Source organism: Homalodisca vitripennis, chromosome 6 (genome assembly GCF_021130785.1).
Source record: "Homalodisca vitripennis isolate AUS2020 chromosome 6, UT_GWSS_2.1, whole genome shotgun sequence".
Lineage (NCBI taxonomy): Eukaryota > Metazoa > Arthropoda > Insecta > Hemiptera > Cicadellidae > Homalodisca > Homalodisca vitripennis.
The window spans coordinates 150266123-150291853 of NC_060212.1; the positions used below are offsets into that span (position 1 = coordinate 150266123).

The following is a 25731-nucleotide window of genomic DNA, read 5'->3' on the forward strand; positions in this document are numbered from 1 at the left end:
GAATTTCAGAGCAAGCTGACACAATTACTTTTTGCTAACGGGGGATGCAAAAATTTCATTTTTTTGCCTGTCTGACCGCAGGGCACCTCGAGTGTGAAATGATCTGGGCTTGAGATTTTGTATACAACCATAGCGAAGCATGTGACGTAATACTAGCTTGTACGTATAAGAGCGTTTCATCATTTGACATGTAGAAGAAAGCTAACTGTTGTGGCTGCATATGCGAAGTGCATGATTGTATCCTATTACAAATACATTTTAATAAAAATAAACTAATAAACTGTTTCCCATGCATTTTAGTGTTTTATATATATATATATATATATTTGTTACTATCATTTGTGTTTTTATATATATATATATTATATATATTGTTGTTTTATATTTGTTATGTTATTAACTCCACATTACAGGGTTATCTTTATATTAGTATAAAGATTAGTAACTGACAATAACTACATAAATATTGAAAAGAACATGAAAATTGTAGATATCGAAAGGAAAGAAGAAAAATTAAACCCCAAAGATGAATTACATATCTATATAAATTATAATAAAGATCCTCATAATATTTTAAACAGTAATCTGAAGAATAAGACAAAGCCAAATTAGAAAAAAAATTAAATATTAAATACAGATTACTAATCAAAGTTACAACTGTGTCATTTAAATTGAACATGTGTTTAAATGGTCCGCAAGTGTATATTTAATTGCTTATTATTTATTTAGAGTTTAATATACACTGATGATGGTTGAATACCGAAACACGTGTATGGTAATAAAAACATTGAAAAAAGGGATTTTAGTTGATTTTTCATGATTTTTGATTATATATATATATATATATATATATATATATATATATATATATATATTAGTAATTTTATTGGCAGTATTTCACTAGCTCTAGAACTTGATGTTGCACTTAGAGCTTTAAATGACTATAATACTGTGACTGAAGAGGGTCAGATTGCTAAAGACAGCCATATTATAATGCACTAATGGCGTAGATGCAAACCCGGTGTTGGGTCAACATCGGCGGCTTAATCCTGTTCACTGCGCTCCACTGTTGGGCGGGTCACAAAGACTTTACGCTTTCGTTTACCTTGCACAATAATGATCGCATCATCCGCCACACTATTTTCTGAGGCTACATTTATTTCCGTATCGGACAAAATAAATCAATTGAATGCCACGTGTAACTAAAACTATCGATATATCGATTTCACTAAAAATTAAATGATTTATTCAAATAACCATTATTAATCATGAACTTTGCAGATTCTAATGCCAAATATTAAATTATAAAAAAATATATTAACTTAGTTAAGTAAATTAAACAAAATTAATAAAAAACATCAATATGAATTAAAATATTGAAATTCTGATAGTTTCCAGACGGATTGAATAAACTAAGAGACACTTCCAACCGGTTACTTGTCTAGATAGTGTGCCAAATTATAAGTACTCTTCTTCTGAGCCAGTTTTGTTGCTGTAGTTTTCTTAATATTAAATACCATTGTTTTACTTATTTGAACCGATATTTAGTTGCACACTATCGCACATATATTTTTTCAAAACCGTGTTACTCGTTACTGGTTACTATTATTTTTCTCTGATATTCTTGGGACTAAATTCTTGGCAGAAAAATAATATCCTAATTGGCAAGCGTTGTAATCTTATCTCGCTTCAATTTTTTTAGCTAGTCCGCAGCTTACCGGTTGCCACCTGGCGTAACTTGATCGTGTGTAAAATTTACATTTTCGTATTATAAACCAGTCCTTTCATACGAGACATCTATTTGAATATAATATTAAAAACATTGAAAACAGCAATGTTAATTACCTATGATGATGTTTTATTTTTCAGATTAATTCAAGTATTAGTTGTGATAATGTCTTTCTAACAAGAACACGCTACCTTGATTATAAGTTGCCACGATAATTCACTAATAACGCCACGATTTTGTTTTAGGCGAGTTTTTGTTCAACTTCGAGTACTTCCAGTATTCATGTACTGGACTTCTATTTTTTTATTTCCCTTTTTGCGACTACAGCTGCAATGTCGAACTTAAATGCTGGCACCGCGGTTTGTGAGTAGACAGAAACGTGAAGAGAAGCCATTTTAAAGTTTTATTAAATAATTAAGTTCATAGGAAACATTTCTGAAAACATTGGAACAATTAGGCCAGCCCCCTCCCTAAGATATTATTTAAGTTCACTATTAGTTTATCGTGGCAACAACGAGGCAAAGTCTAATTTTTTACTGAAAATCTAAAAGTGGTGCTTTTAAGTTTTATTTGGCACAATTAAACTTTACAATACTGAGTATTTATTACTAAGACCGCAGAGAACTCCAACCCCATGTGTTTCGTCCATTCCGTACAACTCTAATTTTATATGTACTCATATACACATAATATTTGGCCTGTACAACTATGCAAATGATGATTAATTTCTATTCAAAAACAACTACTATTATAAGGGTAATTGCAATAGCACCGTCATGAGAGCACCTCAGAAAAATGTCAACTTTATCGAACATGACTCACAGAGGAAAAGCCACCCCGAAACACCAAACCTTCGTTAAAAATGAGATATTTTATATATATATATATATATATAATTTAATTTCAATAAACATTGAATTACAAAAAGTACTTGCTCCGCCGGGATTCGAACCCGGATCTCTCACTTGTCGGGTGAATGTGCTACCATTACACCACAGAGCCCTTACTTTTTACGATTCAATTATATTGTATTTGGCCGTTATCCCAAAACTAACATATGATCGGAAGACCAAATACCTGTCAAATGAGTTTTGTTTACGTTTATTAAATTTGAATAAGTGGCAATAGGCTAATTTACTTTCAATAAAAATTGAATCACAATTTTATATATATATATATGTTATGTGATATATATATATATATATATATATATATATATATATATATATATATATATATATATCTGTGGTACATAACGCGGCTTACGAAAAAGATCAATATGGCGGGCGTATAAAATGTAAAAGTTCACAACTTCCTTAGATAAAAACCTAGAACAAACCTTTTTTGAAACGCTCATAAGATTTACTAACATTTTTTAATGAGCAGTTTTTTTGTTATCTCGGGTTTCGATATTCTGATTGTATATAAATCCCATACGATTTTTCTATTACTTTGATATAAGAATGATGGAACATATTCACGTATACTTGAGTGTCTAAAATAAGATAACCTTATTATCTTATTATTGATAATAAGATTTTATCACTTAATACATACAAAATTTTCTTGAAAAAAATGAAAAATGCAAGCAGTGTAAACAGTTTATTTCTTCTGAATAAAAATGTAATATTTTAATAATAAATTTAATATTTTATTTTCATTTTTCTAAGGAACGAATTCTTATTATTATGTTGAAGAATGTTCTTATATATTATTTATAGTATACTTTTGTGGTACATTACTCCATATAATATGGTTATGAAAAGTTCCCGGGGAATTTTACTTAATATGAGGACCAGTCAGTATATGATGAGCTGACCATGAATGAATGACACCCATCTAATTATTTTGCTCATAAATATCATATTAGGGTTGACTAAAACTTATTGACCATAAAAATAGAAAAAATGTTTAATTAAAATCCCACAGAATGGGAATAACGTTATCTGCATTCACAAATATAAAAAGAATAGAATTACAGACCCTCCGATATTAGAACCAAATCTTGGTTGTTTATTACCTTTCCTGTGACGTACTGCGAAGGAAGATTGGATTGCTATATTAAAGTTATGATTTGCGGGGTATCTCTTTTCAGAAGTTATTGCATAATAGGGAATCCTAGAAACTGATTTGATTTATGTAGATAGGTTTTACCAGGTTTCTTCTTCTATTTTCAACGCTCTTTAAAAATCCTTGAAATAATGTAAATAAACTAAAACATGTAAAATAATTGACCCTTTATTCGTTTTATTGTCGAACTGTTAATAAGTGAAGAAACGATGAATTTAACATACATGGTTGGACTAAACTTGCAATCAATTAGGAATGTGTTCTCCATTTTCAGTAGTTATAAGTGCATTTGTATTTGATGAAAAATGTTCTAAAAACATTTAATTTGGTAAATGTCTTGTGAAGTTCTTAAGGTATTAGATATTTTAGTTTTTGTTTTGCTTGAAATGTAAAATGGGTGCTATTTTTAAATTTATTTAAAATCAGTAAAACCTTTTCTTGATATATCTTGTCAATATAAGGAGTTTACCAAAGGTCTTTTAAATGTTAGTTCATTATTTATTTAAATATGTTAAAAAAAACATAGACAGACCGACGGGAAACGTAAGTTTTTTGCTTTATTTTACCTAAGGAGCCATATCCTAAGATTATATATATATATATATATATATATATATATATATATATATATATAAGTAGATATGAATATGGGGTTCCTAGCGCACTTTTGGGACAGACAGTAAATCAAGGGAAAATACTGTTTAAAGGACAATAAACGAATCTGTAAAATCAAACAGTAACTCACTTTTGGGACAGACAGTAAATCAAGGGAAAATACTGTTTAAAGGACAATAAACGAATCTGTAAAATCAAACAGTAACTCACTTTTGGGACAGACAGTAAATCAAGGGAAAATACTGTTTAAAGGACAATAAACTAATCTGTAAATCACGAATGAAAAATAACCGAATCTATAGCTGTTTGCTTCTACTTTCTTAAGCTGAAACTTAGTCAAATATGCTTCGAATCAATCTATTGATCTCATATCTGCTTCTAATCAACGAAAATTGTGTGGTAAATATATTAAAATCTTAATGAAAAATCTTGGAAAAGTTAAAGAAAAAATTATTGAAAAAATAGTATAAAGAATTTAAATTACCTCATACAAACCAATATAGTAATAAAAGTACTATTTTGTCCTATAACTATACAATTTTTTCAATAATTTTAAGTCTTAGTTTACAGATTTTTCTATAATAAATAGAAGAATCTATCACTGTTTCACCAGAAATTGTGCTGATTTCTGTCAAATTCAAGTAAAAATCATTACTTTTTCAAATTCATAGTTAAGAAATTTTCCCTATTTAAATGGAGAGGAAAAAGGTATCATGCCCCTACTGCAAAAAAGACATTTTTGAACACCATTACACCAGGCATTATAAGTCAAAGAATCATCTAAAAAAACAAAGAAATTTACGAGAAAGAACTAAATTATTTCAGGAATTGGGCTAAAGAAAATCAAATTGCCGATCATGAAAAGATGTACGATATAGAAAAATTGCGTGAATTAAAGAAAAGCTTTAAGGAAGATAAAAAAGATCTCAATCTATTTAATGATGAAAAAATTCAATCAATCGCTGAAAAAATTGTCCATAGAAACAAACGATAAAACTAAGTCTGAAATGATCGAAGAAATTGACAAAACTCTTAACGAAAACCCTAAAAATATCATTGATGTAGAAGTGTTTATCCTCAATACACGGTCTTTTCAAGCAATACATTTTAACAAACTTGAACGATAATTCCATGTCAATTTACAAATATCTATCAATTATGAGGCCAGAAATTAAAAGTTTTAATCGAAAAATTTCAAGAAAATGTTAAAAATATGAAGGGCTATCTCTCTTTAGAATGTGAATACGAACGAACTTTAGTTAACGGTGAACCACAAATATGTCCAATGTACTTTACTATAAAATCCGATGAAGTCTTTGACGTAAACGATTTTATCACTAAACAATTTAATAAATTAACGCATCGTGAACAATCTAATCATCCAAATCGAGGTTCTGGATGGACATTAAAACGCTGTAAACAACTGATTTTGAGCCTTAATAAACACGAAATGCTGAACGCAGGATCATATATCGATTTACCAAAGAAAATCAAAGATAAAAAAGCTTGTATAAATATCAAAAATAAAGATGATTATTGCTTTATTTATTCTATCCGATGTGCTATTGAAAAACCCGAAAGAGACTGCGAAAGATCAAAACAATATGAAAAATTTGTAAATGACGAGATATTTTCAGGTTTCGAGTATCCAATGTCCTTAAAAGATATACAATTATTTGAGAAACGAAGTTGCAATTCCAAGTACAAATATCCAAAAATGTCTATCAATGTCTACAGTTATGATGAGAAATTTAACATTGTTCCGTTACAAATTTCTGAAAAATATGATGCTGAGTTAAACATTGACTTATTGTATGTTAAACAAGAAGACAAATCTCATTATGTTTTGATAACCGATTTAAATAAGCTCGTGAGTTCTCAGTTATCCAAGCATAAAGAAAGAAAATTTCTTTGTAGAAGATGTTTAAGCCATTTCTACAAATCTGGAGATTTAGCAGATCATTTGGAAATTTGTAAAAATCACGAAGTATGCAAACCTATTATGCCATTTCCAGGTCAAACAACAACATTTACTAATTATCAAAAGAAATTTTCTCATCCTTACGTTATTTATATGGATTTTGAAAGCATATTAGAGAAGATTCCCACATGCAAAAACAATCTGCAAAAATCGACTACAACGAAGATTCAGAAGCATATTCCTTATGGTTTTACTCTATATTTAGTGTCAAATGTGACGAATCGCATGTATAAACCGATATGTTATCGAGCCGAAAATGAAGACGATTTGCCTAATGTTCCTGCAAAATTGTTTGAAGAGCTCAACAAAATATCAAAATACATAGCTAAAAAGTATAATTCTAAGAACAAAAAACCTATGAAATTGATCGAAGAAGAAGAATTAGCGTACCAAAATTCCAGTCTTTGTCATATTTGTGAATGTGAGGGTTTTGATAATCAAACAAGAAAAAAAGTACGAGATCATTGTCATTTAACAGGTAAATTTAGAGGTTCAGCTCATTTATCTTGTAACTTGAATCTAAAATTTCCTCAGAATATTCCCGTTTTCTGCCACAATATGTCAAATTACGATACTCATTTGTACATAAAAGAATTGGCAAAACAGTACGGTAATGTTGATTTGATTGCAAACACCGATGAACGATATATAAATTATTCTGTAAATTCTGGATATGGGTATGAGTTTGAAGATGATAAACCAAGAAAGTTCATCAAGTTTTCATTCGTAGATACGTTCAGATTCATGGCCTCGTCTATAGAAAAGTTAGCTAAAAACCTCAAAAAAGATGATTTCAAGCATACAAATCATTTTATACAAGATGGAAGAATATTGAACGCAATTCTAGATAGACAACCAAATGACGAAGAAGAAATCTTTAAAATTCTATTCTGGAAAAGGCATATTTCCTTACGAATTTATCGATAGTATTGAAAAACTTGATTACACAGAAGAATTGAGAATTCAAGATTTCTATTCACTTTTGACAGACGAGAGCATATCTGAGAAAGATTATCAACACTATTTGAGCGTTTGGAACAAATTAAAAGAGAAAAATCTAGGAAATTACTCTGATTTGTACAATATCCAAGATGTTCTATTGCTCGCTGATATCTTTGAAAATTTTAGGAATATTTGTCTAAATTGTTACAAACTTGATCCAGCACATTATCTAACAGCTCCAAGTCTCGCATGGGACGCTATGTTAAAATTAACGAAGATAGAATTACAGTTAATTAGTGATTATAATATGTATTTGATGATCGAAAAAGGTATTCGCGGAGGCATTTCTCAATGTATTAAACGATATGTTAAAGCAAATAACAAATATTTGAAAGATTTTGATAAGACAAAGCCCGAAAACTATCTGTTGTACGTCGATGCAAACAACCTTTATGGGTATGGCCTCATGCAAAATTTACCATATAACGAAATCAAGTGGATGAACCCGAAAACATATACAACAGCAGAATGGCAAGAAACAATTTTAGAACTCACTGGCGACGAAGATTATGGCTATATTCTTGAAGTCGATCTAGAATATCCAACAAATTTACACGAACATCACAAGGATTTACCTCTTGCTCCAGAACATTTTAAAAACAAACTTTGCACAACTTTACTGGATAAAACTGAATACGTTGTTCATTCAAGAAATTTGAAATTCTATCTGGAACAAGGTATGATTTTGAAACATGTGAATAGAGTTATCGCATTCGATCAGAAGCCTTTTATGAAAGATTACATTGATTTTAACACAAACATGAGAACCAAAGCTACAAGTGACTTTGAGAAGGACTTTTACAAGTTAATGAACAACTCAGTTTTTGGAAAATCTATGGAAAATGTGAGAAACAGATGTGATATTAGACTAGGAAATGAAGAATTTTCAATGAAACAAGCTAAGAAAACAAATTTCAAATGCTTTAGTATCTTTGACGACAACTGTATAGCGAGTCACATGTATAAACAGAAAGTAAAATTTAACAAGCCGATCTACATAGGATTTTCAGTTCTCGACCTCTCAAAATTGCTAATGTACGAGTTTTATTACAACAAATTAAAGAACTATGATCCAGATTTGAATCTGTGTTACATGGATACAGACAGTTATTTTCTAGAATTAAAACGTGATCCTTACAAAATTATTAAAGAAAATTTGAATGACTTTGATACGAGCGATTATCCAAAAGATCATGAATGTTTCGGTACTAAAAATAAGAAAGTCATAGGAAAATTCAAAGACGAACTAAATAGCGAAGTTTTAGAAGAATTTTGTGGTTTAAGATCAAAGATGTACTCGTACAAATATCTAGACAAAAATCCAGTTAGGTGTAAAGGAATTAAGAGAAGCGTTGTAAATAAAACAATAAATATCGAAAACTTGAAGAGATGTTTGTTCGAAGATAAAGAAGAATTTAGGGAGATGACAGTAATCAAAAGCTACAAACATGAGTTGTACACAGTTACCATAAACAAGCTGGCACTGAACGCTAAAGATGATAAGAGAATTGTCCTAGAAAATAAGATCGATACAGTACCTTATGGCTATAAAAATGAAGCAAAATCAGATATATTAGACGAATTAAATTAAACAAAGCTGTAATTTTTTCTATATAAATGGAGGCTCAAAAGAAGTGTACAATTTGTCAAGAATATAAATATTTTGAAGAATTTCATAAAAATAAGTCTAAAAAAGGAGGAATAGAGTCAATGTGTAAAGTTTGTCGTAGTAAATATGAGAGAGAATTATACGATAAAATAGAAAAATTAACGTTAGAAGAGAAAAAATGTTGCGTTTGTAAAGAAATTAAGGATATTTCCCAATTTTACGATTGGCATTATAGTAGAGATAAAAAACATACACATTGTAAAGATTGTGCTATAAGAATTCAACGAAAAAGTCAAAAGAAACCGACTCTTTGCGAGTGTGGACGAATCATTCAATGGTTACCTTATCTTCAAAAACATTTACAGACAAAATATCATAATTCTAGAGTTTAATAAAATTTAGAAACATTTTCATCGTAAAGTCCAGATTCATTGATAAAAACAGTGTCAGGATGAAGATTGTTAAGGGGCCATTCGAATAGCCCCTTGTTTCTCGGGGTCTATGGGATAGACTCCTGTAATTTATACATACAAAAGTTGTTTTTATCATCATTATCGACATTATTTATGATAGCTTGCCTCGTGTTTTCATATTCTAAAATTTCTGCAACATCTTTTGCTTTGAACCAAATTTTGAAACGTTTCTGCTATCTTCGTTTTTGATTTCAGTATTAAAGAATATATGCCCGGTTCATTAATGAAAATAGTGTTTTTTTGAAAGTTTGAAGGTAAGAACGATTCGTTTCCCCCCTTCTGAATCTATGTTATCGTAGCTTTTTTTTATATTTGTCTTTAAACGTGATCTCTAATCGCTTTTCATCGTATTTTTAAATTCCAATATTTCTGCAATATCTTTTGCTTTAAACCAAAATTCATTATTTTCGTCAACAAATGTTAAAATTTCTTTATTATTGAATTTGAGTAGATTCACAACTGACTCCATTTAGATAGAAAAGAAATTTAACTAGTAATTTTTATTTCGAGAATAAAGGCCAGATTCATTAACGAAAATAGTGTCAGGATGAAGATTTTGAAAGGGTCTATGGCATAGACTCTTGTAATTTATATATTTAAAGGCTATTTTCTTGTCATTATCAATATTATTTATGATAGCTTGTCTAGTATTTTCATATTGTAAAATTTCTGCAACATCTTTAGCCTTAAACCAGATCACATTGTTTTCGTCTACAATCGTTAAGATATTCGTGTTATCGAATGTAAGTTGATTATTTCTTAGATCTATGACTGACTCCATTTTAGATAGAAAAAAATTTAACAAGCAATTATTATTTTGAGTTTAAAGGTCGAAAAAATAGTGTCTGGATGTAATTTTTGTAAGAGTCGCGATTCGATACCCTTGTCAGAATCTATGTTTTCAAAGCTTTTTTTGTATTTTTCTTTAACATGATCTATGATAGCTTGTCTCGTATTTTTAAATTCCAATATTTCTGCAAACATCTTTCGCTTTAAACCAAATTTCATTATTTTCGTCAACAATCGTAAAAATATGTTTGTTATCGAATGTAAGTTGGTTATTGAGCAGATCCACAACTGACTCCATTTAGATAGAAAAGAAATTTAACTAGTAATTTTTATTTTGAGAATAAAGCCCAGATTCATTGATAAAAACAGTGTCAGGATGAAGATTGTTAAGGGGCCATTCGAATAGCCCCTTGTTTTTTAAGTAAAAATATTGAATTTTGTCATCATCATCAACTCATTTTTATTCCTTTTTCAATCTTAAATATATTGTTGTTTTACTCTCATTATTTAATAAATTTCCCTCAGAGTCTTGTATAGTTAGAACGATTTTTTGAATTCTTTTAATATTTTTTTTCTAATTGGAATATAATCAATTACATTCGGTTTTTCACTGATTTTTGATCCATAAAACAACATTTGGAAAAATATTGACAAATTTAGTGATCTATTTAAAATTTTAAGTTTTCTCTTATAAAATAACCTGATTCTCTATATTGTTTTAACAGATTTATACCTTGATTGGTATGCAATTTTGCGCGACTGTGATCAAGACTATTATCGTTTTTGTCATAAAATTCCAGGTCTTTGTTATCATTTTTATTTTTATAATATAGATTTAATCGTTTTTTATTTATACATTTTTTACAAGATGATCTGATTTTTTCGAGTTGTTTTCCAAATTCTGCAATATCTTTTACAATGTTACAAGTAGAACATTTTTTTAAAACAGTTATCCATTTATTGACGACAAATTTGACAACATGAACGTAAAAGTTGACAACATGAACGTAAAAGTTGACAACATGAACGTAAACAGGACAACAAAAACGTAAAAAACGTTCCACGTTCATGTTTTACGTTCGTGTTTACGTTTCACGTTCATGTTTCACGTTCATGTTTTACGTTTCATGTTCACGTTTTTACGTTTTTGTTTGTCCTGTTTACGTTCATGTTGTCAACTTTTACGTTCATGTTGTCAAAATTTGTTGTCAATGGATAACTGTTTTAAAAAATGTTCTACTTGTAACATGTAAAAGATATTGCAGAATTTGGAAAACAACTCGAAAAAATCAGATCATCTTGTAAAAAATGTATAAATAAAAAACGATTAAATCTATATTATAAAAATAAAAATGATAACAAAGACCTGGAATTTTATGACAAAAACGATAATAGTCTTGATCACAGTCGCGCAAAATTGCATACCAATCAAGGTATAAATCTGTTAAAACAATATAGAGAATCAGGTTATTTTATAAGAGAAAACTTAAAATTTTAAATAGATCACTAAATTTGTCAATATTTTTCCAAATGTTGTTTATGGATCAAAAATCAGTGAAAAACCGAATGTAATTGATTATATTCCAATTAGAAAATATATTAAAAGAATTCAAAAAATCGTTCTAACTATACAAGACTCTGAGGGAAATTTATTAAATAATGAGAGTAAAACAACAATATATTTAAGATTTGAAAAAGGAATAAAAATGAGTTGATGATGATGACAAAATTCAATATTTTTACTTAAAAAACAAGGGGCTATTCGAATGGCCCCTTAACAATCTTCATCCTGACACTGTTTTTTATCAATGAATCTGGGCTTTATTCTCAAAATAAAAATTACTAGTTAAATTTCTTTTCTATCTAAATGGAGTCAGTTGTGGATCTGCTCAATAACCAACTTACATTCGATAACAAACATATTTTTACGATTGTTGACGAAAATAATGAAATTTGGTTTAAAGCGAAAGATGTTGCAGAAATATTGGAATTTAAAAATACGAGACAAGCTATCATAGATCATGTTAAAGAAAAATACAAAAAAAGCTTTGAAAACATAGATTCTGACAAGGGTATCGAATCGCGACTCTTACAAAAAATTACATCCAGACACTATTTTCGACCTTTAAACTCAAAATAATAATTGCTTGTTAAATTTTTTTCTATCTAAATGGAGTCAGTCATAGATCTAAGAAATAATCAACTTACATTCGATAACACGAATATCTTAACGATTGTAGACGAAAACAATGTGATCTGGTTTAAGGCTAAAGATGTTGCAGAAATTTTACAATATGAAAATACTAGACAAGCTATCATAAATAATATTGATAATGACAAGAAAATAGCCTTTAAATATATAAATTACAAGAGTCTATGCCATAGACCCTTTCAAAATCTTCATCCTGACACTATTTTCGTTAATGAATCTGGCCTTTATTCTCGAAATAAAAATTACTAGTTAAATTTCTTTTCTATCTAAATGGAGTCAGTTGTGAATCTACTCAAATTCAATAATAAAGAAAATTTTAACATTTGTTGACGAAAATAATGAATTTTGGTTTAAAGCAAAAGATATTGCAGAAATATTGGAATTTAAAAATACGATGAAAGCGATTAGAGATCACGTTAAAGACAAATATAAAAAAAGCTACGATAACATAGATTCAGAAGGGGGGAACGAATCGTTCTTACCTTCAAACTTTCAAAAAAACACTATTTTCATTAATGAACCGGGCATATATTCTTTAATACTGAAATCAAAAACGAAGATAGCAGAAACGTTTCAAAATTTGGTTCAAAGCAAAAGATGTTGCAGAAGAAATTTTAGAATATGAAAACACGAGGCAAGCTATCATAAATAATGTCGATAATGATGATAAAAACAACTTTTGTATGTATAAATTACAGGAGTCTATCCCATAGACCCGAGAAACAAGGGGCTATTCGAATGGCCCCTTAACAATCTTCATCCTGACACTGTTTTTATCAATGAATCTGGACTTTACGATGAAAATGTTTCTAAATTTTATTAAACTCTAGAATTATGATATTTTGTCTGTAAATGTTTTTGAAGATAAGGTAACCATTGAATGATTCGTCCACACTCGCAAAGAGTCGGTTTCTTTTGACTTTTTCGTTGAATTCTTATAGCACAATCTTTACAATGTGTATGTTTTTTATCTCTACTATAATGCCAATCGTAAAATTGGGAAATATCCTTAATTTCTTTACAAACGCAACATTTTTTCTCTTCTAACGTTAATTTTTCTATTTTATCGTATAATTCTCTCTCATATTTCACTACGACAAACTTTACACATAGACTCTATTCCTCCTTTTTTAGACTTATTTTTATGAAATTCTTCAAAATATTTATATTCTTGACAAATTGTACACTTCTTTTGAGCCTCCATTTATATAGAAAAAATTACAGCTTTGACTTTCTCAATTCATATTCGAAAAAACTTCCGGTTATTTCTCAATTTTCAAAGTTTCCAAGTTTATTTAATTCGTCTAATATAATCTGATTTTGCTTCATTTTTATAGCCATAAAGGTACTGTATCGATCTTATTTTCTAGGACAATTCTCTTATCATCTTTAGCGTTCAGTGCCAGCTTGTTTATGGTAACTGTGTACAACTCATGTTTGTAGCTTTTGATTACTGTCATCTCCCTAAATTCTTCTTTATCTTCGAACAAACATCTCTTCAAGTTTTCGATATTTATTGTTTTATTTACAACGCTTCTCTTAATTCCTTTACACCTAACTGGATTTTTGTCTAGATATTTGTACGAGTACATCTTTGATCTTAAACCACAAAATTCTTCTAAAACTTCGCTATTTAGTTCGTCTTTGAATTTTCCTATGACTTTCTTATTTTTAGTACCGAAACATTCATGATCTTTTGGATAATCGCTCGTATCAAAGTCATTCAAATTTTCTTTAATAATTTTGTAAGGATCACGTTTTAATTCTAGAAAATAACTGTCTGTATCCATGTAACACAGATTCAAATCTGGATCATAGTTCTTTAATTTGTTGTAATAAAACTCGTACATTAGCAATTTTTGAGAGGTCGAGAAACTGAAAAATCCTATGTAGATCGGCTTGTTAAATTTTACTTTCTGTTTATACATGTGACTCGCTATACAGTTGTCGTCAAAGATACTAAAGCATTTGAAATTTGTTTTCTTAGCTTGTTTCATTGAAAATTCTTCATTTCCTAGTCTAATATCACATCTGTTTCTCACATTTTCCATAGATTTTCCAAAAACTGAGTTGTTCATTAACTTGTAAAAGTCCTTCTCAAAGTCACTTGTAGCTTTGGTTCTCATGTTTGTGTTAAAATCAATGTAATCTTTCATAAAAGGCTTCTGATCGAATGCGATAACTCTATTCACATGTTTCAAAATCATACCTTGTTCCAGATAGAATTTCAAATTTCTTGAATGAAACAACGTATTCAGTTTTATCCAGTTAAAGTTTGTGCAAAGTTTGTTTTTAAAATGTTCTGGAGCAAGAGGTAAATCCTTGTGATGTTCGTGTAAATTTGTTGGATATTCTAGATCGACTTCAAGAATATAGCCATTAATCTTCGTCGCCAGTGAGTTCTAAAATTGTTTCTTGCCATTCTGCTGTTGTATATGTTTTCGGGTTCATCCACTTGATTTCGTTATATGGTAAATTTTGCATGAGGCCATACCCATAAAGGTTGTTTGCATCGACGTACAACAGATAGTTTTCGGGCTTTGTCTTATCAAAATCTTTCAAATATTTGTTATTTGCTTTAACATATCGTTTAATACATTGAGAAATGCCTCCGCGAATACCTTTTTCGATCATCAAATACATATTATAATCACTAATTAACTGTAATTCTATCTTCGTTAATTTTAACATAGCGTCCCATGCGAGACTTGGAGCTGTTAGATAATGTGCTGGATCAAGTTTGTAACAATTTAGACAAATATTCCTAAAATTTTCAAAGATATCAGCGAGCAATAGAACATCTTGGATATTGTACAAATCAGAGTAATTTCCTAGATTTTTCTCTTTTAATTTGTTCCAAACGCTCAAATAGTGTTGATAATCTTTCTCAGATATGCTCTCGTCTGTCAAAAGTGAATAGAAATCTTGAATTCTCAATTCTTCTGTGTAATCAAAGTTTTTCCAATACTATCGATAAAATTCGTAAGGAAATATGCCTTTTCCAGATAGAATTTTAAAGATTTCTTCTTCGTCATTTGGTTGTCTATCTAGAATTGCGTTCAATATTCTTTCCATCTTGTATAAAATGATTTGTATGCTTGAAATCATCTTTTTTGAGGTTTTTAGCTAACTTTTCTATAGACGAGGCCATGAATCTGAACGTAATCTACGAATGAAAACTTGATGAACTTTCTTGGTTTATCATCTTCAAACTCATACCCATATCCAGAATTTACAGAATAATTTATATATCGTTCATCGGTGTTTGCAATCAAATCAACATTACCGTACTGTTTTGCCAATTCTTTTATGTACAAATGAGTATCGTAATTTGACATATTGTGGCAGAAAACGGGAATATTCTGAGGAAATTTTAGATTCAAGTTACAAGATAAATGAGCTGAACCTCTAAATTTACCTGTTAAATGACAATGATCTCGTACTTTTTTTTCTTGTTTGATTATCAAAACCCTCACATTCACAAATATGACAAAGACTGGAATTTTGGTACGCTAATTCTTCTTCTTCGATCAATTTCATAGGTTTTTTGTTCTTAGAATTATACTTTTTAGCTATGTATTTTGATATTTTGTTGAGCTCTTCAAACAATTTTTGCAGGAACATTAGGCAAATCGTCTTCATTTTCGGCTCGATAACATATCGGTTTATACATGCGATTCGTCACATTTGACACTAAATATAGAGTAAAACCATAAGGAATATGCTTCTGAATCTTCGTTGTAGTCGATTTTTGCAGATTGTTTTTTGCATGTGGGAATCTTCTCTAATATGCTTTCAAAATCCATATAAATAACGTAAGGATGAGAAAATTTCTTTTTGATAATTAGTAAATGTTGTTGTTTGACCTGGAAATGGCATAATAGGTTTGCATACTTCGTGGATTTTTACAAATTTCCAAATGATCTGCTAAATCTCCAGATTTGTAGAAATGGCTTAAACATCTTCTACAAAGAAATTTTCTTTCTTTATGCTTGGATAACTGAGAACTCACGAGCTTATTTAAATCGGTTATCAAAACATAATGAGATTTGTCTTCTTGTTTAACATACAATAAGTCAATGTTTAACTCAGCATCATATTTTTCAGAAATTTGTAACGGAACAATGTTAAATTTCTCATCATAACTGTAGACAATTGATAGACATTTTTGGATATTATGTTACTTGGAATTGCAACTTCGTTTCTCAAATAATTGTATATCTTTTAAGGACATTGGATACTCGAAAACCTGAAAATATCTCGTCATTTACAAATTTTTTTCATATTGTTTTGATCTTTCGCAGTCCTCTTTCGGGTTTTTTCAATAGCACATCGGATAGAATAAATAAAGCAATAATCATCTTTATTTTTGATATTTATACAAGCTTTTTTATCTTTGATTTTCTTTGGTAAATCGATATATGATCCTGCGTTCAGCATTTCGTGTTTATTAAGGCTCAAAATCAGTTGTTTACAAGCGTTTTAATGTCCATCCAGAACCTCGATTTGGATGATTAGATTGTTCACGATGCGTTTAATTTTATTAAATTGTTTAGTGATAAAATCGTTTACGTCAAAGACTTTCATCGGATTTTATAGTAAAGTACATTGGACATATTTGTGGTTCACCGTTAACTAAAGTTCGTTCGTATTCACAATTCTAAAGAGAGATAGCCCTTCATATTTTTAAACATTTTCTTGAAATTTTTCGATTAAACTTTTAATTTCTGGGCCTCATAATTGATAGATATTTGTAAATTGACATGGAATTAATCGTTCAAGTTTGTTAAAATGTATTGCTTGAAAAAGACCGTATATTGAGGATAAACACTTCTACATCAATGATATTTTTAGGGTTTTCGTTTAAGAGTTTTTGTCAATTTCTTCGATCATTTCAGACTTAGTTTTATCGTTTGTTTCTATGGACAATTTTTCAGCGATTGATTGAATTTTTTCATCATTAAATAGATTGAGATCTTTTTTATCTTCCTTAAAGCTTTTCTTTAATTCACGCAATTTTTCTATATCGTACATCTTTTCATGATCGGCAATTTGATTTTCTTTAGCCCAATTCCTGAAATAATTTAGTTCTTTTCTCGTAAATTTCTTTGTTTTTTTAGATGATTCTTTGACTTATAATGCCTGGTGTAATGGTGTTCAAAAATGTCTTTTTTGCAGTAGGGGCATGATACCTTTTTCCTCTCCATTTAAATAGGGAAAATTTCTTAACTATGAATTTGAAAAAGTAATGATTTTTACTTGAATTTGACAGAAATCAGCACAATTTCTGGTGAAACAGTGATAGATTCTTCTATTTATTATAGAAAAATCTGTAAACTAAGACTTAAAATTATTGAAAAAATTGTATAGTTATAGGACCAAAATAGTACTTTTATTACTATATTGGTTTTGTATGAGGTAATTTAAATTCTTTATACTATGTTTTTCAATAATTTTTTCTTTAAACTTTTCCAAGATTTTTCATTAAGATTTTAATATATTTACCACACAATTTTTCGTGTGATTAGAAGCAGATATGAGATCAATAGATTGATTCGAAGCATATTTGACTAAGTTTCAGCTTAAGAAAGTAGAAGCCAAACAGCTATAGATTCGGTTATTTTTCATTCGTGATTTACAGATTAGTTTATTGTCCTTTAAACAGTAATTTTCCCTTGATTTACTGTCTGTCCCAAAAGTGAGTTACTGTTTGATTTTACAGATTCGTTTATTGTCCTTTAAACAGTATTTTCCCTTGATTTACTGTCTGTTCCCAAAAGTGAGTTACTGTTTGATTTTACAGATTCGTTTATTGTCCTTTAAACAGTATTTTTCCCTTGATTTACTGTCTGTCCCAAAAGTGCGCTAGGAACCCCATATTCATATCTACTTATATATATATATATAGAATATATATATATATATATATATATATATATATATATATATATATATATATAAAGTGATATCATTGTCTTCAATGTTCATCAATCAAAAAATGTAAAAACCATTCATATGTAAATTCTGAATGATCTTTGACACCCCTTAGAGTGTCCACCCCCCCCCCCCCCCACCCCCCCCCCCCCCCACCCCCCCCCCCCCCCACCCCCCCCCCCCCCCACCCCCCCCCCCCCCCACCCCCCCCCCCCCCCAATTAAAAATATAAATTATATAATATAAAATAGGTTTTATCAAATAAAACCTATATTTTTAAGAGAAGTACACCCTATTCAAACTAAGAGATCAAGTGGTTTTCTACTGCCGCATTCAGTTATGTCAACTATCAAATATAATCAGAAGATTTTAACTCAAAAAGAAAAAATCTTGTAATGGTAATTTTAAAGTGTAAACTTAGTAGTGATAAGAAAATATCAATGAATATGAAAATAAAAAGTACACTTATTTCCCATATACATTTTATAAAATGTTGTTGGAAAGACATTGAACAGTTTTACCAGTAATGTGGTCATTTTCAATACGAAAGTCAAAATAAACTAAGACAAAACCACGAGTCCTGCATTAGATACAGCGTACTTTACATTTTAAAACATTCAAGGTTAATAAATAAATAAGTACAGGGATAAAAATAACTGATGCTCTTAAATAAAGTTATTGTAAACTATTACACTAACATTGGGATATTAAATTTTAGATAAATGTAAATTTATTACGAACTGTAAAGTAGTTACCCCTTAATGACACTTAATAATTTATATATAACATTGAAATAATCAGGACATGAAATTTGTAATATACTATTGTTCAAATAAACTATTTCCGACTGAGAAAAAGTGTATTTCTGCAAAATAAGTTTTAAAACTAAATATTGATTTTATTAATGGGAATAAAACTAAAAGCTATGCCCGTTATATGCTTGGCAAATACAAAGATCCTTTTAATCCCGTATATTATTAAGTTAAACTGCAAAGCACATAGTATTTGCTTAAACTAAAATAATTCAGTTTAATGACTGTAATAAACACGAGTCTACGTGGTAATGGACAAAGTTGAAGTCCATGTATATTATTCAAGTCGCTTAATGTTATAAAATCGCCAGAAAAGTGGAACTGCAAAATACACGTGGGAAACTATTTGCAATTTTGTGGAAGTAAATTACAAGTGTTTCGGTCTCCCAGGGGCAGCTGCATCAGTCGAGCATGAAACTTTCCTCACAAGAAATATTGCCTTCGTCAGCATTCCCTGAGCCAAACGACGTCTCGGAATAGTAAAATTTCTCTTCGTTTTATATAAAAATATTCCTTTTTAATGAAAATGGTAACACTTTAAGATCTTTTTTATTATATTACATTATATAATACTGAAATTTACTCTTTTTTGAGAGGTTATATTCAATTTACTATCTCAATTCAAACCTTTTTAAATCGTACAGTCTGGCAGAGCTCTTTTTTAAGTAAGAAATCAGACGATAGGATCAGGAAATTGGACCTTTGATAGTAAATATTTTTTAACTATATCAAGGAAAACAACATGATTGGTTGATTTTAAGTCGATTATTCTAAGGTAAAATCAAAACTATTTTAATAAACTGTTTCGTGTTTAAAGATCATACCAGGTAAGCAATGAAAAGAAAACTGTTGTTCAAAAATGAAAACTTTTTATCTTACTACATAATTAGTATATACAGGGGTGCTGAAAAGTCCCGGGACGGTCTAATAACTGTTGAACTAATTACAATATAAGAACCAAAATTTACATCAAGCTTTTGCTCATATAAAAACTATTATTTTATGTATTTCACCATAATATCCTGCTTATGGGGGACGTCCCGCTAGGGATTGGTGAAAATTCTTAAATAGAAGCATATGTCGAGTCGTACATCAAATTAAAGCTCTTTTAATTAGAAACATTTTGGCGAAAATCTGACGTAAAACAGTGTTACGCATTACAAAATGGCGGACACTCAAAGATTATAAAATACAGAATTTTTCAAATGCAAAACATTCTGGTTGTTAGAGAAAACTGAGACACTTAATCTTTTATTTTACTTCTTTTACTTCAAATCACTTACCAAAACAGTTATAACAAATGTTCAAAGTGTTTGCCTTCAGTTTGCTGACAATATCCCAATCGATTGTAGAACGCTGATATCGCATTGTTTATCTGGAAATTCCTTATCAGCAGGTAAGGTTATTACCTTCCTTATCTGGAAGGTAATCAGCTGGAGCAAATAAGACCAAAAAGACAACAATGAAATTGCCAGCTGACAGATACAGTTGTTTTATCAACTCAGTCACTTAGAAGTCTTCAAGCCCTAATTTTGCAAATAGTTTCAGTAGTGCTAGTTTATTTTGCTATGGCGCTTTCCGAGAGAGAAAGAATAACTTTATTAAAGATGCGCGGGTTTGGTGATCGTATTAGATCATGTGATGAGGTAAGGCATCTGTTTAATGAAAATATCTGGTTTCAGCAAGATGGAGCCCCTCCACATTATGGCGTACATGTAAGACATTTTTTAGACAATGTCTTTCCACATAAGTGGGATTGGTAGAAGGGGAAACAATAGAACGGCCTGCCCGTTCTCCAGATTTGTCCCCTTTAGACTACTTCTTTTGGGACTATCTCAAAGAAAAAGTGTTTAACACAAAACCTCAAAATTTGGATGAGTTGAGAAAACCGTATTGTAAGAGAAGCTCAGGGTGTTCCTGTCCAAGCTTTAAACAATGCGATTTCAGCGTTCTACAATCGATTGGGGTATTGTCAGCAAACTGAAGGCAAACACTTTGAACATTTGTTATAACTGTTTTGGTAAGTGATTTGAAGTAAAAGAAGTAAAATAAAAGATTAAGTGTCTCAGTTTTCTCTAACAACCAGAATGTTTGCATTTGAAAAATTCTGTATTTTATAATATTTGAGTGTCTGCCATTTTGTAATGCGTCAACTGTTTTACGTCAGAATTTTCGCCAAAATGTTTCTGATTAAAAGAGCTTTAATTTGATGTACGACTCGACGTATGCTTCTATTTAAGAATTTTCACCTACCCCTAGCGGGACGTCCCCCATAAGCAGGATATCATGGTGAAATACATAAAATAATAGTTTTATATGAGTAAAAGCTTGATATAAATTTTGGTTCTTATATTGTAATTAGTTCAAAAGTTATTAGACCGTCCCGGGACTTTTCAGCACCCCTCTAACCTCAAACTTTGTTATTAGTAAAGTAGGATTAAAAATTATTTAATTTTGTTCATTAGCACGAAATTATTTAATTATCTATCATTTGTGATAAGGTAGAATTAAAACAAATTTTAGTTATTATTTTCGTTTATAAACATAATCGCGGGTTATTACCAAAAAATCAAACCTGTTAAAAAAAATGTAAAATATTTCAAATATTTTTCTAGAAGAATATAAAATTTAGTATACCAGAAAAATTAACAAATGTGATTTGAGGAAAGTATTGTTTTTGGTACATAATCAAAATAACTTTTCTTTACTTATGAACGAAACTATGTTATTAATGAAACCATTATTTCATGTTATTCCACCCACATTAATATATTGTAACTTAGAACATAAAACAGTTGGAGTTGCTTTAAAACTTTAAGGATTTCGTCCAAAATTATTTGGCCACATAGATAAATTTGAATCTCAGAATTGTACTTGTAATGATTACAACTATATGTGAAGCCCATGACGCCATTACATGGTATCTGAAAGATTTTTCAAGCAAGAACATTGAGTACTTTAAAATAAATATATGATATGTGCGAGCGCGCTTTTACAATAGAACGCGAGCTTCTGAAAATGAAAACTGCTCCAACTTTTTAAGTATCGTATACGATTATACGCACGCGCATTACCTATTGTACTTATTTGATAAACTCAATTCATAACACATCTGTCAAACTTTGCAGTATAAATTACAATGATTGTTTAAGCTACTACAGATACATTCTATATTATTATTCGCAATTGCTCTGTATTTCATTACTAACCATTAAATAAGGCCATGTCGTGTGAAATATATAATAAATAATAATAATTTGTTTATTTCATTAAGACAATTTTACATTGTATTGCAAGAATAGGTATTTGTTGCCACCTTTGTTAAACAATAAAATTATCAAAATGTGACTTTTTATATTAGTTTGTTAAAATACCAGATGTAAGGCTACGGCCACACTCACCGTTTTTGTCGCTGCGTCAGAATCGCATGCGACGATGACGTTGCGTCAGAATCGCAGACATGGCCACACTCGCCGTCAAAAACGCAGATCTCAGTGGCAAAGATGTCTTCTCTAAGTGAAGCAGACTTATTACTAGTGTTAGCTGTTAGATCTTATTTGAAAAAGAAAAGAAAGAGAAGATTTGGTATTCATCCAATGAACACAGTGCGTTTGAGCCAAGGCCAGTTTTATACATTAATGAGTTTTTTTGCGTAATGATAATGAAAAGTTCTTCTCTTATTTCGAATGAGTGCCACATCGTTTGATGAACTATTAGCTCTAGTGAGAGATGATCTGTCAAAACAAGACACCAGACTACGTCTGAGCTATACCAGCAGAGGAACGCTTAGCTGTAACTTTGAGGTACGTAACAAAATGTGACAATTACTCTGATTTATAATAACATTTGACAAAATATATTAAATGCTTCAACGTTATCAATTATTCCACGTTCCTACTTTATATTGAAATGGAAAAGGAAAATTTTAAGGAGGCGCGAAGTTCAGTCGTCTCTACCACTTAACCTCAGAACAAATTTCATGTTATTATAATTTTAAATCCATTACTTTAATAGTTATTTGTAATAGATTATAATTTGTATTGTTGTTGTAGGTAAATGAGATAGCAAAATATCAAATCAAACAAGTAATATTTGTAATGCAAGAGGTTATGTAATCTTACATTTAAATAATGCAGTAAAAATAATTAACACTTTTGCAATGAAGGTGTCCAGTCCAATTACAATTCTTCAAAAACACTAAACACATCCGAATTATTGTTACTAAGCGATTCAGAGGGTGTAGGGGACTGAATGTTAGCCTGGCGCTCTCTTGGAGAAGCATCCGTCCAATTAGGGTAGTTATATTGGGGATGATTAGGGACGTTTGGTAGCTGCTGCCACTGGTGACTTGAGTGTGGGCAAAAAATGCAGGGGGAGGGTTATAGCGTTCTACTGCCAAGGCTTGCTGCATAACTTCCGTAAATTTCATCCGAACCCACAATTTTTTGTCAACAGGAAGGTTTTTTAACATAGGCAAAAAGGATAGTAGAAAGTGCTTATCAGCTTCTTCTTCTTCCATCCGTTGGCTTGCTTGCATTTGTCAAATGTTTAAGTACGGCCATTTCAAAGGGAGTCTGTCGATATTTTTTGTTGATACGGTTAGGCGCTGCTTGGTTGGGCGCTACTTGGTTAGGTGTTGCTGGTTCTGAAGCAACTACCTCAGTCAAATCTTCGTTGTTTTCTTCAGTAGCCGCATTTTCGTTTCCAATGTCGGGTTGCTCATCAGGAACATTGGTGGTTGTCCTGCAAGAAAATAGCTCTTCACCATTGAGTTCAGGATAAAAGTTAAACTCTCAAATTTTTTACCTACAACAAGTTAAACCTGTTTAAAAAAAACAAGTTGAAAAAGGTTAGGTTAGGTTAGGTTAGGTTTAGGTTAAACAGATTTTGCTAATATTTTCTTATTAATTCTTACCTCCTGTCAGTGTTGTTTCGCAGTGAGGAACAGCAGTTGATCGAAGTACACATACTTTTTCTTCTTCTTTTGGCTACTGCCACTAGGTAATTTCAAGTTTTTCATCTCCCTCGCAAAACAATCTCGTAGTGATCTCCATTTTTTTTGCAATTCCCTTTACTGTAATAAAGACAGTTTATGCAATTATATACTTTATCAAGGATACATGTTAGTAATGTAAATTACATTAACCAACCAGAAAAGTCCAAAAAGTTAGATTTGTTTCGTTTCAGGTGGGGGGGGGTTGGGTTTTATGTTCAAGTCCCCAATAATAAACTTGAACAACTAACACAGTGTCTTATTACTGTGAGATAAAATATATATCTACAGATTTTGTTATTTGTTTCAGGTTTATTGCTACAGGAAACACGTTCAGATCTCTCGCGTTTGAATACCGAATTGGTAGATCGACTATAAGTAAACTCATCAGAGAAACTTGCACGGTTTTTATGGGCTACTATGAAAAGAAAAGTTTATGAAAACTGCCAAATACCGAAGAATGGGAAGAAATTGCCAATGGCTTCAATACTCGTGCAAATTTTCCAAACTGCATAGGAGCCTTGGACGGAAAACATATCCGAATAGTGAATCCTCAAGGAAGTGGCTCGGAGTATTTCAACTACAAACAATTTTTTTCTGTTGTGTTGCTTGCTTTGGTTGATTCAAACTATTGTTTTACTGCAATTGATATTGGTAGTTACGGAAAAAATAGTGATTCTAATATTTTTAGACAGTCTGCCTTGCACAATCTGCTAGTTAAGGGAAAACTTAGTATACCAAATGATCAAAGATTGCCTGATTCTGAAGATGACACCCCAATGCCTTTCGTCATTGTAGCAGATGAAGCTTTCTCAATGACTCAACATGTTCTTAGGCCATATGCTAAAAAGAAATGTAACCACACAAAAAATATTGTTTAACTATCGGCTTTCACGAGCTCGTCGATTTGTTGAATGCACTTTCGGTTTTACTTGCTAACAAATGGCGAGTTTTTCATGGTGCTATTTGTTTGGACTCAGAATTTTGTTTGTAGAGGTTGTTCAAGCCGCATGTGTTTTACGTGTAAGAGACGGTTTTCAGTTTGAAGACACCCTGTCTTGTCCTTTAGAAGACATACCCTTGTTGGGCACTGGCGGCGCCCCTTTGACTGCAAAAGCAATCCGCGATAGATTCGCCAATTATTTCACATCCCCCGCTGGAAGCGTTCCTTGGCAATTTGACATGATTTAAATAACTTACTCTTAAGTATGCCATTAATAATATAGGAAAGTTTTGTAAATGAGCTTGATAAAAGTGTACATTACTGCTTTATAAACTGAAACTCCCTTAGATATGAACACATCATATTTATATTATTTTTTATTTATAATATTCAATGCTGTTCAGTTTTCATGTAATGTGTGCATAACATTGATAGTTTTAGTAATTGTTGTGCTAAAATTATAGTAATTTCTGTAAAACCTTACAGTCCTACATTTTATTTTGTACGCTACAGGGAGCGATTACGATTTTTCACGGAAGACTGGAGTAAATTTTTTTAAGCAGTTAAAT

General features: G+C 30.5%; 1 non-coding gene across 1 annotated transcript; it reads right to left on the reverse strand.

Moving 5' to 3' along the window:
- Positions 1-2660: 2660 nt before the first annotated feature.
- Positions 2661-2731, reverse strand: Trnav-gac. The gene has a single exon. It is a non-coding gene; the product is annotated as a tRNA-Val (tRNA).
- Between the last annotated feature and the right edge of the window lie 23000 nt (positions 2732-25731).